Here is a 13,138-nt window from a genome sequence, read left to right on the forward strand (position 1 = left end):
AGCACCATTGAAAATGTGGCCTGTAATACTTAAGATCATTTGAGGTTATTTCTAAATAACTGAAGAATTTATTAAGTAATTATAAGTTTAGAAAATAACAGCCTGTATCAGATTTTAAAAATATTATATTAATATTTTATGCCATTTGTAAGTGGTGTTTCCAAATGTGTTATGACTTAATATAGTATCAAATTTCTAAATGCATGCTATTTAACATGCTTGTTTTGCATATCTAATACAGTAAATCAGGATGCCTTAGTGTTGGGATTACCGACTTATTTCAAAATCCAAATAAATAGCTTTTAGGTTTGCTCATCTAGATAATTTTTTTCCTTTTGTGATCTTTTTCCTGCTTTACCTCAACAGAAATGATAAGGTAGTTGCCATTAGTGCCTGAAAACAGATGATAAAATATTTTTTTCTGCATTAAAACTGGAGGTAGTTTAAAGTGTGTTTTTTTCAAGAGGTACTTAATGAATGTGTCAGTATACTACAAGTAACTTTTCTGTTGGTGGTGGTTTGCAACTTTTCTATTTCTTTAGTAAGCATTAATTGCAACCATAAACACCTACTAATTTATCTTCCAATTTCTCCATTTCTTGTACAGATTTATTACAGATTTCTTGTTTAATACAGAGATGTGAGGCAAAATTGCCTATTTTTCTTTTTTTTTTTTTTTTAATCTACCTAAAGAATTGTATAGCTAAGGTACATTGGGACTGAGGTGGTCTGAGGGTATTTCTGACAGAGAGAGATATAAAACAGACTATCTACTGCCTTTGTGTCTTAGTTGTCCATTTAGATAACCAAGATCATGCTGGTTTCCTCTGATTAGGGTTAGAAACAACTGCAAGAAGGAAACACCTGTACATCAGTTACTTCCTATATATTGACAACTTATAAGACAACATTCTTACTTTTATTCATGTGTGTAGTTTTTTTCTAGGCTCTACGGTATTCCTCTCTGAACCCATTTACTGGCAGCACTTTGCATATCATTGCATTATATTGTAACCTCTAAGCAAAACTCTGAAAGTTCCAAAGGGCAATAGATTTGGGAGCCATTGTACCATGACAATTGTATAGAATTCAGTAAAGAGGTTTAAAACTTGGGCATCTAAAAAGTGATTTGACTCATTTACTGACAGAAGAGTGAAACCTTACTATCAAAGTTTACATTTAATTTACTTTAATTTAATTTAGTTTACTTACTTTCAGTCTTCACAAAGTAGAGTCAGAAATGAGTTGGCATATAATTTTTTTTCCAAGAGATAAAAGACATCTAGACAATAAGAGTTATGCCAGAAGAGTTATACCATTTGAATATTGAAAAACGGGAAAAACTTTGTGGTTGGATAAGGCATATAAGCTGCCAGTGTAATCTATTTAAACTCAGAATGGATCAGATAAATTACTGGCGAATGAAAAAAAAACCCACTCTTACTAATTTGTGATGTGTAGTTACTAAGTTTCCCTCATAAGGCTTACCAGAAACATGAGGTCACTAATGGATCCTGGAAGAAAGTATGCTGTTTGCAGATGCAACATAATGGTTTGGAATGTTTCTGTGAGTCCTTTAATTTTCTTCATTATCTCTTGACTAATAAAGAAATTACTCCTGAGTACAATATGAAGTGCTTGCTCTAGTAGCTCTGCCAGCTGGCCTAGTTGGCATATCCCTTGTAGATCATTCTGAAATGAATAACTCGCATGACCTATAAACACCCTCCTGGGACTGACTGGACCTAGTGGGATATGTACTTGTACACTGGGTCTGGCACTTTGGGACCATCAGATACCTTCTTTATGGATGGAAATTGTTTAATGCCCTTTTCAGTCAGCTTAGACTGTCTAAACAAACACCCTAATCTGTGCTGTTTTCGCTTTCTTGTGGCTGTTAAACAACCCTTACAGGGAGAAACTGACTACCTTTGTTTTCAGAGCTTAATTCTTCGAAGACACATTATTCTTTTTGCATGCAGCACATTTACTTTGTGTAGAACTAGAAAATGTTGTTTTCTACATAACCCAAGAGGTGGTTATTACTAGAAAATATCACATATTTCCCGGATTCCCATGTACAGTACAGTATTTGGTTGGGTATTCCCCAGTTTGTTTTCTCTGATCAGTTAGCTGTAACCTTGTGTGCAAGCTTGATTTGATTTCAAAGTCTAAATGGTTCCTTGGAGGCCGTGTCCTCTCTCTACCAGCAGATGCATCACTCTGTCTTCACCACAACTAAGAATGACTGAAAAAAATTCAGACACAATTTGTCTGTTGCAGTAAAAGAGGTAGCTACATGAGCTGAGTATGTGCACATTCTTAGTCTGTTATAAATGCCCTGACATGTAACCTAGATGTAAAAGTGTTAATGGAGGATGCTTAAGCTAATGCATTTTTATCCTGTGTTTATTGTGAGTTTAAAGTACACAAACTGTGAAAAGCCACAGCTAATCTAATGTATTGTAATGGTAATGATTCATGCCCTGAGAATTTAAGCAAGTGTCAGTTTCAGTAATCAGTATCTGATGGTAAAGTGAACTTCAGCTGAAACAGAATAAAGTAGCAAGAGCTAGCACCTTGTATATTCATCAGCATAAAACAAGGGTGATTCCTCCAACCCCCACATGACATATTGATCAAGAGAATTAGCAAAGTTTTCTGTTTTCTTTGCAATATAAATTTGGTAATTTGGAAATCACAGATAGATAATACCTGTGATTTTCTGTGTTCTTTGTGGAAATTCTGAGACCAACATTAATTGGAACTGTTTTTAGCAGCACAGAGAGTGACATAATGCTGGAGGCTTGGTGCTGCTCATATACAGCCTACAATACTTCCTGGAGATTATGAAGAAGTAGTTTTAAGAGCCTTATGTATTGTTTTCCAAATATATGTTGGCTTGCCTGTAGCCTTGACAGTACATAGAATCTTGTGAATTTTTCATGAACAATTAAAAAGCACTAATCTACTATATTTGTCTGAAAATTACTTTGAAAATTACTTTCATATTTGATTGATATTTCCTGCAAAGTTACCTATATACTCTGATAGTTTGCATTACACTTTGGTACTCTTTACTGTGTGATACAGTAGCATAGATAAGCTCTCAGGAAGAACAGCTAAAGACAAACTTTACCCTTTTGCTGAAAAGTTACATTTCATAGGAAAAGTCGCTGGCCACAGAAATGAGAAAAGAAAAATAGTGTTCTTTCATTCTCTGAAGAGGGCTGTCAGTGCTGTAGCTTGGAGGAAATTAATTTAAGGAAGCTGGTAGACCTCTCAATTATCCCCTGAAATAAAAACTTATGTTAATTACAGGCCTTATGATTTTAGGGGGGCAGTTGTATGCTTTCTTAGATAAAGTATAGGCACTGTATTTGTTTTCCAAAGTTCAGCAGATGGTAGGTTGGATCTTGCCCAGTCTGCTGTCAGGACACCCATTAAAGGAGGATCTGATAGCAGCCAAGTCACTCACCATGCCCAGGTTGAATACTTGGGCTTAACGATGGAGAAAACTGAGTACCTTTGGGGAACAATCCAAAGCTCTACCAAACTGGGGAACTTTTAACAACTCATGGCCATGACAATATATATCTCTAATTTGGACCTCACCAAGCAGGACTGACTTATTGGACAAGGTTGCTGAAGGAGGAAGAAGCAGTGACTGCCAAAAAAGTCAGTAATTTCTATAGTCACTGGGAAGGCCTGACCCAAATTCCTACCAGCCCAAAAGGTGTGCATAGCCCACCCTTCATCCTCTCTGGTGACACTGGCCCATGGCAAAGTAGATCTAAGCTGGTAAAGAAAACATTATTCCAGAAGTAGCAGTACAGATACCAAAAGATAAATAGTTTAAAAAAAAATAAAATTATAGGATTCAGACATTCCATTATGAACTTTTCTGCCTTTCTTTTCTTTTCTCTTTTCTTTTCTTTTCTTTTCTTTTCTTTTCTTTTCTTTTCTTTTCTTTTCTTTTCTTTTCTTTTCTTTTCTTTTCTTTTCTTTTCTTTTCTTTTCTTTTCTTTTCTTTTCTTTTCTTTTCTTTTCTTTTCTTTTCTCTTTTCTTTTCTCTTTTCTTTTCTTCTCTTTTTTTTCTCTTTTCTTCTCTTTTCTCTTTTCTTCTCTTTTCTTCTCTTTTCTTCTCTTTTCTTCTCTTTTCTTCCCTTTTCTTCCCTTCCCTTCCCTTCCCTTCCCTTCCCTTTTCCCTTCCCTTCCCTTCCCTTCCCTTCCCTTCCCTTCCCTTCCCTTCCCTTCCCTTCCCTTCCCTTCCCTTTTCTCTTCTTTTCCCTGGATAGCACAGCATCTTCACTATTCCTTAGTTATGCTCCCTTTAGTACATCTGTCTTACGCCTTCTTTGCAAATAAGGTACTTTTCTATATTAATCTGTAGCTATTAATTTTCTACTTTTGGACTTTTATTCACAGGTATGTATAGACATATTTGGTAGTTCTTTTCTTCTTTGTTTAGTGTAGGCCAAAACCAGTCCTATGTTTTAATGCATTTCTATTTTCTAGAAAAGCCCTAAACCATACTATGATTATGTTGAGATCTCTTCTCAGGGTTTTACCTGCATAGAGACTAGTTTGGAGTAAGCTGTATGATAGGACAACATCAACTTGTAAATAATTTACATCTTACTTATAAAGTTCAGATATACTGATTTCAAAGTTATTTCGTTTTTTTTGTCTACTCCATGCTTTACCACTTGGTGATGTAATCTATCAGGTCATGTTTTCTTTAAGTTATAGGCTGAAGATTAGAAACTGTGTTTACAGGAGAATTGTAGATGCAGGTTTTAGAACTAAACTGCTTAGTGAGGTTTCAAAAATCCTGCCTATGACTGGTAGCATACATTATTTCCTGAAGAGGCTTCCTCCCTCTAGTGTCTGCTAAGGTTCATTTTTTTTTCCTTTTTTTAGTCACCTAATTGACTAAGTCAAAATTTTTACAACCTCTAGGTATATGTGGGTAACTAGAGTATAGTTCTCTTATCCCTAGTTCTCTTTTCTAGTATTGCACAGTAAGTATTTACTTCCGTGAGTAATTACATTGATTTCAAGTTATTCCTAATAATTTAACACGTAGTATATGGAAAGAGAGCAGAAATTTAAGTTTAATTAGGGATTAAACCATATTCACAAAGACAGGGCAATTGATGTGTGTAGGAAAGAGTCAAGGATGTGAAATCTAGAGCCTGGACTTGCAGCTACTCCTAGTTGTCACATTTGTTACATTAACTATAAACTGGAGAAAGCAAACATAACTTCCTTAACTAAGGACTGATGTGTCACAGGATCTACAAGGTCTAACAATATGCAGTTTACTTTTTCTGAGTAAATTTAAACCTTATTTCTGGATTTTGATCAGAAACTGTATAGCTGTTCAGGATACTTTGAAAAAAAATAATGTCAGGCATGCTCTGATTGTTATTTTAATTGGTGTATTTCTTTTCTTTACTGATATTCTTAATTTTTTTCTCAAGAAATTAATGTTTTTCAGGTTTCCAGTTCATTCGAATGAGTAGTTTATGTACCTCTGTGTGGGTTTCTGATTTTTGCTGCTCTCTGACTCCTTCTGATGCCTTTGGACTTAATATAAAGCATGAAAATATTCCGCTATGACCATTTGTTCTAAAGTTCACTTGAATGATTACTTTTATTGTTCCTCTAGTGTTTCTGATAAGTTATTGGTTTCCTGTTCAATCCCTGCCCCTCAGGCAATACAACTACTTTATGACATTGGATGTAGCCAGATTATTCAATCATATGTGCCATGTATCAACTTAAAATTGTCCTGGATTTTCAAAAGTAAATTTGACAGCAGCTTTTGGCCCATAGTGGTCACACTGTTTCTAAAGTGAATTTCCAAGGGAACAGAATGGAAGCTGGTGTCTTGTACTGTGGTCTGAGGCAACTGGGCAATAAAGGAAGGCAGTCAAGAAGAACAAGCATTTTCTTCTTTGTACACCACATCAGGGAGCAATAAAGATCCCATCAGAGGTTTCACATAAACACAGTCCATTTTTTTATTACCCAAACTGTAACTGCACTCCTGTTGGTAGGACTTGCTATCTTTCCACACATTCTCTTCCAGTCATATATAGCAACTTTGGACAGGGACTTTAATGATGGAACTGTTAAGGGTAATTTATATGAGCAATAGGGTGTAGCTTGTCACAGATATTTGGGAACATGTTCTGCTGTTAAAACAGCTTCTTCATAATTCAGTCCTTAGAAAACAATGTCTTTTTATCTATAGATATCGCATTTATTTGGATGGACTACCAGAAGTAATGAGTTAGCAGCACAAGATGTGCAGTTTCTTCTTGTAGAAACTTAATATTTTCATTTCTCTTTTAAATTGCAGGTGGACTTGAGATTATAGTTCTCTCTTACACTCTTGCCTCCATTTGTACCCCTTCCAGGTTTCCATTTGCAATAAGCAATGGAACAAGCAGTACTTGGGTGTACACTTATGCTTTGTCATTCTAACAATATTGTTAGAATAAATGTGGCAGTCACCTTAACAGGCCGTATTGCAAAGCTCACATTATGCTTGGCTGTAATGAATGTAAAGCAAGGACAAAAAATTAAGCTCTTTGCCTCTCTGCTACCTGTTGACCCTTTTAGGGCTTTTAGAAGCCAGAAGCACACACTCATGTGCACATACAATAGAATCCATTTCAGGAAAGAGAAAATGCTAAATTTAATGAAGGCAGAGGAAGCAGGTTTTTAATGTACTAACTTTGCTCTTTTCTAGTTCATTTTTCTTAAGCTGCTGAAGGCCTACTTTTTCCCTTCTGTTGTCTCATTACAGAAAATGAATACCATAAAATAGTCTTCATCTTACTCCATCTACACAGAATAATGTTATTTTCTGTGGAAGCAGTCATATTGTTTCATGATGTCAATGAATGGAACCTGTGCCTACCCTAAAGTCAATAGTTGTTTTTGCCTATTATATAAAGATGCATTTTTACAAGTGCAATAAACAGTAAGACTGTCATGTTTAAAATGGGGATTAGGACTTCAGTATTGCAGCAATGAAAACACTGACAATGTAATGATTTAAGATTAAAAAAAAAAATCAGTGTTCTATTCAGAGTGTATGAGGTGAAGAGAGGATACTTACTGCATTCAAGATAGTAAATTGTTAAATCAGTAATTTTTGGTGGGATCAAAACCCCACTAGAGTGGAACTTTTAAAGGCATTATTAGGTTTCACACGGCCCTACTGTATCTCAACTAGCAATGTACTTCAGTTTAAATTTCAAAGAAATTTGACATTGTGGTTAGTTTGTAAACATGTGAATGCAACTATAAACAAATATCTGTGAGGCTGTACATCTTTACAAAAAAGAACACACTTCTCTACTCAACTGATTTTTGTACAAGAGGGTGCATTTTTGCCACTTTGGCATCATACAGTCTACTATCAGACTGCATATTCCACCTGTTTTTTCCATTGTAAATCTGTAATAGGATGCCACAAACTTTATAAGCCAATGACTTCTTTTGTGGGTGACAAACTGCTGAAGTTTTCATTCTGTTAGACCCTACTTCTTCCTCATTAGCAGAAGTCTGATTATTATAACACAGCTTGTCAAGTCATGAATCCTTGCTGCTTGGCTGCAGGCAGGATGTAACACTTTTCACTAAGGTGGTAGAAGATTCCAGAGTAAATCGTCCAACTAATTATAAGGAAATGTAGATGTTTTAGTGTAAGCCTTAGAACAAGATCATCCATAAACCCAAATTTTTCCTTTAAAGACTTTACATAATATACAATGGAAGACTTTTCAGCTTACTTACTGCTTATGGGATTCTGACTTGATTCATAGTTTAACATTTTTGTTTTAGAAAAGAATCAGTCTTTGCTGGAGTCAATGATATGAATAATTACTTATGGCTAGATTATGCCTTTAGGCAAAGCCTTGAGTGAAAGCCGACAGGAGCTTTAGAAGGTGTAGTGCCATAAGGACAACCTTCAAGCTCTGTCCCCTTTTTGTTCCCTTCTTGCTTCAGGGTTTCAGCTGAGTTAAAAACTGATTGCCGCTCAAACACAGCACTGAAAGATTCTACATGTAAACCTACCCATATTAATACAATTACTCTGCCTAAATCACTGTATTTACATTACTTTTTTTTTTTTTTTCCCTTTAGAATGGATCATTTAACATGTAACACTGTACTCTTATTCTGCTTTCAGGAAAACTGACTCAAAAATTAACCTGATTTCAGAGGGGCTATATGCCTGATATACATATAGATTTTCCTGAAGTATCAGAATCAAGACCCAATTCCGGAAGTGTTTTTGTCTCTGTTTTGTGAACCATAGTCACTTTGATTGTGTTGTGATTCAATTCCAGGCATTTCATTAGCATTTTTTTAAGACAGGGGTATTTGATTTATGTATAACATGCCTTGTCATTAAATGAGAAGGACTAGGAAGAATATGAACAGAAATCAGATGAAATACTTCTTTTGCAAATTGGAGCCACATATTTTTTGAGAATCAGCTGTACTGAGTGTCTTGAGGGTTGTCATTCATTGGTATCTACTCTTTTATCAATTGTAGCTCTGGCTTCCTGTTGACATAATACCATTCTGCTTCCATCTGTATTCTTAGAGACTGAATTAGTGTTTAACTCTCTCCAGCAAATTCTTAATCCTTTCTTCTCTGCTAAAGACTTCTCACCTGCTTAAATATTTCAGAGAAGTGGATACATGTCTTTCCTACTGCAGCTGTAACAGCAAAGTCACTGCTTTTCACCCTCCAAGATAAAAATTCCTGCCTCTGCTAGTGAAGCTACTGAGATGACTGTCTCCTAACCCATTTCAGTCAGAGTATTTTAGCTTAATCAGTTTAAAGAGTCGTTCTTTGCTAACATGACACATTTTTGTCTGAGACAAGCTCTAGAGAAGTCACATGTGCAGCTGAATTAGCTTCTAGCAAGAAGACAGTTATAAGCAGATGACAGAAGGAGGAGGAAGGGTAGTATTTAGTCATGAAATGGTAAATGCTTTCATGATTATAACTTCCAATGGAAGAGAATGCATATTCACATCTAAATTGAAGAGTAACCTTAAAAAATGTTCTGTTTACAATCAGTTCTTGAAGAGAAAGTGATATTATCTGTTTGTAAGTGTGCATTCGTGCAAGCTATGAACAAAGTGTGCAAGATAGAAAGCAGAGCAGAAAATCAGCAAGACTCTATACACCTCTGTATATACTTCTTGCAAAGACAGGCAAACTGGGAGAAAAATTAACTCAACATAAACAAAAACAACAGTGAAAATTCAGTGTGTTCAGTAGGTTAGATACAATTTATGGTCAAATTGAGCAGCAGAAAAAGCAAGAACATACTGGCACACAATGTCAGACTCTCCTTGGCAGTTTTTTTGCATCCTGTGCTGATGCCTTTTCTCCATCTAAACCTAAACCTGAGTATTAATGAGTATGGGATTAATGAAAAAGTTAATGGTTTTGTGAATATGTTGTTCATCTCTCCTATGTTTAAACATTTAGAAAAAAGAGTGCTTCCCAAGGCATAGTATGAAAACAAAAAAAAAATAAAAAGGGAAATAGCAAACTTACTGTTGTCTATGACAGGGAAAACCTACAACCATGCATTCAAATATCTATCATATTTTCAGATAGAAGCTATCTGGAAAAATTGCCCATAGCCAAATCCAAATGCTTCTACTCAAGCACTAGGGACTGGCATCAAGGCTAGACTAAGAAAAGAAAAGAAGAGGCAAGGTGAGAAAAAGATTAGGCTTTTTTTTTTTTTTTTTCTGTTTAGTCTTATCAATCAGAAAAATTATTATTCTTGCTGTGCAATATTTGGCTCTACTCACAGTTGCTTCTGCTGCCCCAGCTATTTGAATACCCCACTGGACATCAGTTCCACCATCAACCACAGTTTAGCTGCTACAGACTCCGGCATGTGCATTGGGGGCGCTGGCAATGGGGCTGCTTTAATGCCTTCAGCAGTCTGCTGTTCCATGGAAATAATTTCTTCACCCAGAGCTGAAGCCTGGTTTGGTAGTATAAGAGCATTACATCCATGACATATAGGAAGAGCTTACCGTAAAACTTTATCTTAAAGTCCATTTGGGTGGCTTTTCATATCACCGTCAGACCAATCCTATCTGTGTGTTCTATACATTTGTTTTATATATTTAGAATATATTTTAGTTCTATTCTCTTTTTCTTAAAACAAGCAAATTTATGCTCATGAACAACCAGAAATACCATAGAAATACAATAATTTTAATTAACAGAACCAAACCTCTCTTGGCCACGGTGATCATGTGTAAAGTGCTGACTGAATGCGATGTGTGCATTGCATTGCGACGGGTTACATCACTAGTCGTAACATGATGTAACCCAACGCAGCATGATGTAAGCGTCGTGTTACAATGGAGATTTAAAGAAACATCAGCATTCGCCTGTGTCCCTCTGCCCCTTTCCAGGAATGTTCTGTCATTCTTTGTCTAGTAATTAATTCATTCACATTGCAAGTTCGTGAATGCTCGTCTTACTCTTGTTCTTACTTTATACTTGTAGTCTCCCTTCTGATTATGGGCAATGCAGTCTCAGTCCTTGAAATACAGATGTTTATTTTTTCTATGTACATGTAGGTATAGTTGCTGTCAGTTATTATAGATTTCTGATGTTTAAATTTTTTTTCATGGATTTGAAGGATACAGAATATTTATTCCAATTTTTTAATTGTGTATCTAAATCCAGAGTTTAAATACATTTGATTTGCATTTCCAGTTGCATGTGGAAAGGAGTGCCAGGCTCACAGTATTTCGTTTTTTAATTACATCTTGATGCTTCTTTTATAACACCATGGCAGCTCTGAATCAGTTCAGCCAGTCTTCTGCATGGATGTTAAGGGTGATTTGCCTTGTGCTACTTCTTGCCATTGCTTCTTTTGGGACAGATCTTGATGTATTCCTTTTATGGCTGTGTTCATGCTCAAAGTAAGTTAGCAGGCACATACTTACATTGCAAATTTGAATTAACTTTAGAAACTAAGATGCACTTCTTTTGTGTACTTATGTACAAGTAGTTGCGCGCTTGCCTTTTATGTTTTGAGAAAGTCCATTTTAAGATAACTGTGAAGCACATGTAAATTTCTGAAGATGAATGCAGGTTCATATTCATCCTGTAATAAAATGGTATTTCCTTTCTGATGCTAAAGTTGGAAGAGAATATAGTCAGAGTACAGTAAGTTTTTAAGGCAGAATAAAACCCAAACAACAACAACAAAAATCAGAAAACTTTATCATTCTATGATTCCAAGCAAGGACTAGGGACAGTAATGAGTCCTGTCTCCGATCTAATATCACTCCAGCACTTGCTTTTAATTTCACTGCTGTCACATCATGAATAACTACATTGTTATAAAAGTCTATTTACCCCATGACACTGTTAAAGCTGAAGTTGAAATTTTTGTATGAGACCACACCAAAAATCCTTTTCCTTTCTCTCAAATTTGCAGCTCTCTCCTGCATCAGGGTGAGGAATCCTGGTGGTGCAAGAGACTCTGCCTCCACTAAACTTCACTGAAATTTTCTTCCCAGATAGTTTGATGGCCTACCTATACTGTGAAACACACAATTCATGTTCTCTGCCCCATAAATTTAATTTTGAGCATAGAGCAGTCTCACTTATCTCAATAAAATTAGACATAACTCTATGTTTTGTCTTTGGTTGAGTTTTTGGTGTCAGTTACATGGTGTAACATGCTTAAAAATTAATACAAAATGCTAATGATTGTTTGGTATTTCTGTGCATTATGACTTCATTTTTTTAAGTACCTACCATTGTTCTTGAGCAGTTGAAGATTAATATCTTTTAAACATATTCAGTTATTTAGAGGAATTCAACACTCCTTGTATTCACAGGGAAGTTAGGTCTCACTTCAAGCGTGCTATAAATGAACAATACAATAATGATATCCCTTATATTCTTCTGTTCTCTAAATGTAATTGAGGTTTCTAATTGAATCTCTTTTAATACAACACCATTTTTGTCTTCTGGCATTATAGAGTGCTGATGGAAGACCTTCTATTTTTGCTATATTCTGTATGAAAATGTATGTGAATCTATCATTCCTGATGAGACCTGTCAGACCTGGTTATTATACATTAATGTCCAAAATTACTGTATTTTCAGAATTACTTCATGTTATGTTTTGACATTCTGAGTGTTGTGTTTGGCTATTTTTTAAGATTCTCACTGCTATGACTGGAATAATGTCCAAGCCTTTTTCTTTGGAAATTATGGCTAATTGGGAATCTAAAAATTGTGTATATCTGGCTCAAGTTATTGTTTCCCTTGTGCATGACTATTCGTTTTTAAACATACTACTGTATAGGAACCTCTGTCTCTGTGCTAAACTTACTTATTATTTGGAGAGAAAAAAGCACACCTTGTTTGCAATTCATCTTAACCTGGGGCAGACATTCTTCCTCTCCATTGACTGCAGAGTGAACAGGTCATATTTCACAGGCATTTAAATGTATGTTTGACTTCAGTTCAAAAAGTAGCACCTTAAGTGTCATCCATCATTTATCTAGCTTTATAAATTCTCTTTTCAGATATTCACATTCTCTCTGGCCTTGGCTCATGTAGTTTCTGTTACTGGAAAACTGTATGCTATCATAATTCATCCCTTTTTCCGGATCATTAACAGAATGTTAAATAACATCAGATTAATATAGAGAATATTTCACTACATCATTAATCTTTTGCTATGTTGAAAATTGACCCTTGGTTACAACTTAACATTCTCTGTGTAGCTTGTTTTTAATATATGACATCAATTCACCTCTTTCTCTGTGAATAATTGTGTTCTTAACATCTTCTTTCAGAGAAGGGTTTATCAAAGACTTTTTGAAAAGCCAAATAAATTTTATCGACAAGCTTCTTTTCTCAACTATTCTAGGGAGAGACCTAAAGATTTCTAGCAGATCAAAGAGTGATTGCTTTTTCTTTAAAAACAGCTGTGGGTTATTTTCCATCAATGTATCTAAATGCTTCATGATGCTTCTAATTACTCTTTCTGTTTGGCTATAGTAACATTATTTTTCTTTATTTTAATATGCACATTATCTA

The 13,138-nt window shown here is 35.3% G+C and overlaps 1 protein-coding gene across 3 annotated transcripts in view; it reads left to right on the forward strand.

Moving 5' to 3' along the window:
- Positions 1–13,138, forward strand: part of NLGN4X (neuroligin 4 X-linked) — a 177,497-nt gene that overhangs the window by 63,915 nt on the left and 100,444 nt on the right. The gene's annotated exons all lie outside the window — the stretch shown is intronic.

Source organism: Patagioenas fasciata, chromosome 1 (assembly GCF_037038585.1).
Source record: "Patagioenas fasciata isolate bPatFas1 chromosome 1, bPatFas1.hap1, whole genome shotgun sequence".
Taxonomy (NCBI): Eukaryota; Metazoa; Chordata; class Aves; order Columbiformes; family Columbidae; genus Patagioenas; species Patagioenas fasciata.